Source organism: Apium graveolens, unplaced genomic scaffold (genome assembly GCF_009905375.1).
Source record: "Apium graveolens cultivar Ventura unplaced genomic scaffold, ASM990537v1 ctg361, whole genome shotgun sequence".
Taxonomy (NCBI): domain Eukaryota; kingdom Viridiplantae; phylum Streptophyta; class Magnoliopsida; order Apiales; family Apiaceae; genus Apium; species Apium graveolens.
This window is the reverse complement of record NW_027418178.1, coordinates 139,550-145,549: the sequence shown is the minus strand read 5'-3', so window position 1 is coordinate 145,549 and position 6,000 is coordinate 139,550.

Below are 6,000 nucleotides of genomic sequence, written 5' to 3'. Positions count from 1 at the left end.
AACTGACAGTGATGACATAATTACAAGGAATAAAGCAAGGCTGGTTGCAAAAGGATATTCTCAACAGGAAGAAATTGATTATGATGAAACATTTGCACCAGTTGCTAGGTTAGAAGCCATAAGGATATTTTTGGCTTATGCTGCTCACAAAAAGTTTACTGTCTTTCAAATGGATGTCAAAAGTGCTTTTCTCAATGGAGAATTGGAGGAGGAAGTATATATGTTGAACAACCTCCAGGCTTTGTAGATTCCAAACATCCAGATTATGTCTACAGGCTTGATAAAGCACTTTATGGACTTAAGCAAGCTCCTAGAGCATGGTATGAGACTTTAGCTCAGTTTCTTCTGGAAAGTGGATTCAACAGAGGAACAATAGACAAAACATTGTTCTACCTCAATCATGGAAATGACTTACTTCTGGTCCAGATATATGTTGATGATATCATATTTGGGTCTACAAATGACAAACTTTGTAAGAAGTTTGCCAAACTGATGTAGTCAAAATATCAGATGAGTATGATGGGGGAACTTAGCTATTTTCTGGGCCTTCAAGTCAAGCAGAATGATGAAGGCACTTTTATTTGTCAAACTAAGTACACTAGAAACTTGCTGAAGAAATTTGGAATGCAAGATTGTTCAAGTGCATCCACTCCCATGGCCACTGCAACAAAACTGGATAGGAATACTGGTAAATCAGTAGATATTACTGATTACAGAGGTATGATTGGCTCTCTACTCTATCTAACTGCTAGTAGACCTGATATCATGTATGCTACCTGTCTTTGTGCAAGATTTCAAGCAGATCCAAGAGAACCTCACTTAACAGCTGTGAAAAGAATTTTTAAGTATCTTAAAGTAACAGCTGATCTGGGATTGTGGTATCCTAGAGAATCAGATTTTAAACTAATAGGATACTCAGATACAGACTTTGCAGGTTGCAAAATTGACAGGAAAAGCACAAGTGGAAGCTGCCAATTCCTTGGAGGCAGATTAGTTTCTTGGTTCAGCAAGAAATAAAAGTCAATTTCCACATCAACTGCAGAAGCAGAGTATATTGCTGCAGGAAGCTGTTGTGCATAGATTCTTTGGATGAAGAATCAGTTACTGGATTATGGTTTAACATATTTCAAAATCCCTATTTACTGTGATAATCAAAGTGCTATTGCTATGACAGGTAATCCAGTTCAACACTCTATGACAAAGCACATCAGCATCAGGTACCACTTCATAAGGGAACATGTGGATGAAGGTACAGTGGAATTGTACTTTGTTCCAACAGATCAACAACTAGCAGATATCTTCATAAAACCACTGTGTGAAGCCACTTTTACAAAACTGGTAAATGAACTTGGAATGGTTTCAGGTTCTTTTTCTAAATCTGCCTAGTTTTGTTCTGATGCATCAGACTTTATGATCAGTATTTACAGAATGTAATCTCTTTGTGTATTCTGTGATTAATTGAAATATGCATTTAAGTACTGATTATTGTCTGATATATGTTTCTAAACTCTGATAAGTGATATGTCTGTTTAAGTAACTATTCAATCCTATGAAGATAACTGTGCTAGATACTGACCTAGTAGTCTTCAATAAACAAATGATCCCATGAAAGCAGTAATTATTTCTGTGGAAATCTTATGACACAAGCAAATTCTGATAATTGAGCTTAGTTGAGTTTACTTTGTTTATCTTATTACTAAGTCACAAATTAGAATAATGCTACTCATCTGTTAAGTTCTGATACTAGTAAAACTGCTGAATGTACTAAGTGCTGATAAACCTCACTTATCAAAAGAAAAAGCAAAAGGATCAAAGAATAAAATCAGGTACTCCTTTGAGATCTAGAGTAAAAATGTGAAAGAGACGACCCAAGTGCATTGCTGGTATTAAGTAAATATGCATTAGAAAAGCAAAATATTTTCTTGGTGACTTTTCACACTCTATGATTACTGGAGAAATACACTGATTATAGCATAAATTCTGATAAGCAGTCGTGACTCACTTACACTGAGAAGCCACTGTAATATAGAATTTAAAAAGATGCATAAAATTAGCACAAAACATTTGAGGTGGACTCAAGCATGAACTCATTCTTCAGTAGGTTTCAGGCTAATGACAGCTCTTTAGCAAAATTTTAGTTATGCCTTATTTCTAAGATGTTCTGAAGTAAATCAGACTTTACTCTTTGTCTGCTATTTAGCTAAATGCACACACTAATCACCCCATATGAATGATGAAAATTACTGTGGTGGTCTATGTTGTTTTAGATAAACAGTCATTGTATCACTTTTCACAAACTCTGAGGACAAGTTCTGATTGCATGTTCTGATGATTAAGTTCTGATGAATATAACTCAGAACTTGTATGAGGACTTACTAAGACATGCATTCCTTTTTCGAGTTAAGAAATTATGTTCTGATGACTGTTAAGTTCTGATATAAGTCTAAGTTCTGATATTACAGTCTAAATTCTTTACTTGACTTATCTGTGGATAAAATTTGATAACAGTCTCGGTTCAAACTAGAATATGTTGAAGTGGAAGATTAATAGTCACTTGGATAGGATTAATGGTATTCGTACTTGAACAGTCAACTTTTACTTGCTTCTTATGCACATTAAACCATGTTTTCTCTTTCCAATGAATGTTATTCTTTTTCCAAGTCTGGGGAGACGAGGTAGAATTAATTCTACCTGTCAGCATTAACTTCCTTTGCGTCTCCTGGCATTCTCTTGCCTATATAAGCAACCACTTCACATCAGCCTTCCCATCAAATTCTTTCTCAAAAACTTACCTTCATACTTTTTCTTTAAAAAACACAATGGTCAGATACAACATGTTTTTGAACTACGAAACCTTCAATATGGAGCTAAGCTGTGCCGATTGGCAGCAGGAATGGCACGTCACGGCCATTCCTGAGGAGATATGGGACTCTGTCCCACAGGAGGTACTGACCCACCTTCTGTTCTTCTATATGGATTACCATCGCCATCTGGAGCGATTGGAGGAGGAAAGGCTGGAAGCTTTCCGCCAGCAAGAGCGAATCATCCGACTCGCCATTCTGTTTGTCGAGAGTAGGAAGAAGAAATGATTTATTTTCTTCTTCCTATTTTTCTTCATCATCAGCCTTGCCCTGCTTCTTGAGCAAGGACTAAGGTTGTTGATGTTAGGTTTAGTAGCTTAGGGAAATCTTGTCTAAGTACTGATGTAATTTCAATTTCATGAATGTATTCACTTGATATATTAATGAAATGTGTTTTTGTTTCAAGATTTTGTCTCTAAGTTATTTTAAAATGCATTGTTAAATCCTGATTGATATTCTGATGACCATATAAATTCTGTTTTAATTTAAGTTCTGACTTTCATTTATCAGCACTTACTCATATGATTTATCTTTGTCATTTTCACTTGATTTCTTTTCAGAATATTAATGTTGCAGTGACAAATAATTAAATAAGTGGGAACGGTTTTAATTTTGAATTAAAACTGTTTCACCTTGATTAATGGAATATCTGGGTAAGTGGAACGGTTTTTCCTTGAAAACAGGCAAGTGGGTACGTAATAATTACTGTTTTCTCGAGCCCAGTAACTGCCCGTTATTACTGCATGTCTGACAGGTGTCCAACGGTAAAAAAAATTTTTGAGTATAAGTACGACAGAGAGAGGATTTCTTTAATCTTTTATTTCCTTCATACTTTTTCTCTCTTTCTCTCTTCTTCTCACGTTGGTTTTTCAAACAGACATTTTATCAAACACCTAACAGACAATATTTATATCTCAATTTTTTCACATGGCACCTAAGGATTTAATCATTGATGGAGCTAGGTTTGTACCAAATAACTATGCTGCAATTCTTGATCATGCTGAAGCTCCATCTGAATTGCATTTTGTGCAAGATCTTCTTGCACACAGTGAGATTGGGTATGCATTAACACAGCCTTCAGTCTTTTCGAGCCAACAAGTTCTGACGTTTTGGCGGACTGGGCACTATGATGATGGTGGTAAACATGGCACTCCCAGTATTGTTTTCGAAGTGGGTGATTCTACTTATGTAGTCACTCCTGGTACAATACGCAAGGCTCTTCATCTCCCAGAAGAATGTACCTTTTCAATTCCAGAAGAATCAGCACTTCAGGAGTTAATGGCAAATTTGGGGTATAAAAAGAGTTTGGCCAAACTTGGGCAGTTGAAAAGGGCTCATATCAGAAGAGAATGGAGCTTCTTCTTCGACTGCATCATTAAAGCTTTTGGGAAGAAATGTTCAAATTTTGATGCTATCCCAATTCTGAGTCAGCACATCGGGTATGCTATTATAAATCAAACTCATTTTGATTTTGCAACTGGAATAATTGGTTTTATTGGGGATAGGATGACAGAGGATAAGAATATTGTCTATTTTGCTAGATTCTGTCAACTTATTTATACTTTTTATACTGCTGAACCTCAATTAGTCAGTTCCTCAACCTCACCTTTTAAAGTTGCAAAACGCTACTTTAATGACCTGGTAAATGCTGACACTAAGAAATCAGTGGTTAGACCATTACAGATTCCTCAGTCTGTAAAACAGATCCTAGTAAATGCTGATCCTACTACTTATAGATCTGTTTACTCTGATGTTCAACCAACCAAAACCACTCAAAAACCATCATCCTCAGCACCTACCACTCATTCTACTCAACCTATCCTCAGGAAATATCTCAAATCCTATCTCTCTACTTCACAGACTGTTCAACCCTCATCCTCAGCACCTACTGTGAAGCCTTCGACCTCCAAGCCAAAGAGGACAAAGACTGTTCCTCAAACACCTCAAAAGAGAAGGAGGATTGCCTTGAGAGATGAATCTGATACTGAGGACCAGGTTCCTTCTTCAGAACCTGTTGTAAGTGAAGCTGGGAAAGAGACTTCTCGGAAGGATTCTGGAATTGGGGGATCTAGGCTTCTCAAGAGGCTTAGAAAAATGACAGTTCCTGAAACTCCCAAGAAATCCAAATCAGCAAAGAGATACAAGAAACAGAGGGCAAATAGGCCAGTTTCAGATAATGAAGAGGAAGCAGCTAAGGAAGGGGATCAGGAATCTCTGATCTCACAAGACAAGGAATTTGCTCCAGTCACTTCTTCTCCATCAACTCCATCTAAGGAAGCTGTTTCTGAAAAGCCTATCACACCATCTGTGTCTCCTGTTGATCCAGGCACAAGTGCTGATATTGATGTTCGAAACTTGGTTGTGCCTGAAGTAATTCTTTTAGAAGCTCCAACATCACCTAATCCTTCAACAACACCTGTTCCTGATGCTGTTCAAACTCCAGAGTTATCTACAACACCTTCTCTGCATCTAGCTGCTGATGATCAGACTTTAGGTGAGCGTCAGGATATGGCTGTTGATCAGAACTTAGAACCAGATCAGCAATTAGAGGATGCTGAAGCCTCCATTGCTACTCACACTGTTGTTTTATCAGAGGATACTGATTCTGTAAGTTCTGATGCTGCAAATGCTGGAGATACTGGTGATGCTGCTCCAACAGCAGATGCTGATGAAGCAGGTACTTCAGGACATGCTACTCAACAAGCAATTCTTAAGTCAGAACTTGTTAAGAAGTTTGTTATAGGAGAAGACCCAGTGCCTTGGAGTGAAACTCCTGCAGGTCAGGAGTGGACTAAGGAATGGAACTCAGTTTCCTGTGTTCCAACTGAAAAGCATCTTGCTGAGCACTTGACTAAAGCTGATGAAATGTTAAGTTCTGATGATTTTAAAACCCAGCTTAGGGTCACTGCATTGAGTACAAAACATCTACAAGGTCTTCATTCAACTACTCATGCAGAGCTACACAAGATTCGAGAAGAATTTATCAAACAAGATCAAGTTCACAAGATTGATAAGAAACATTTCTTCAAGCCTACCCTTGACAGGATTGCTTATATTGAGAAGACTCAAGAGAAACAACAAGCTCAGATTGATGAAATTCTGACAAATCAAGCTTCTCAGCAATCACAACTTCATGAAA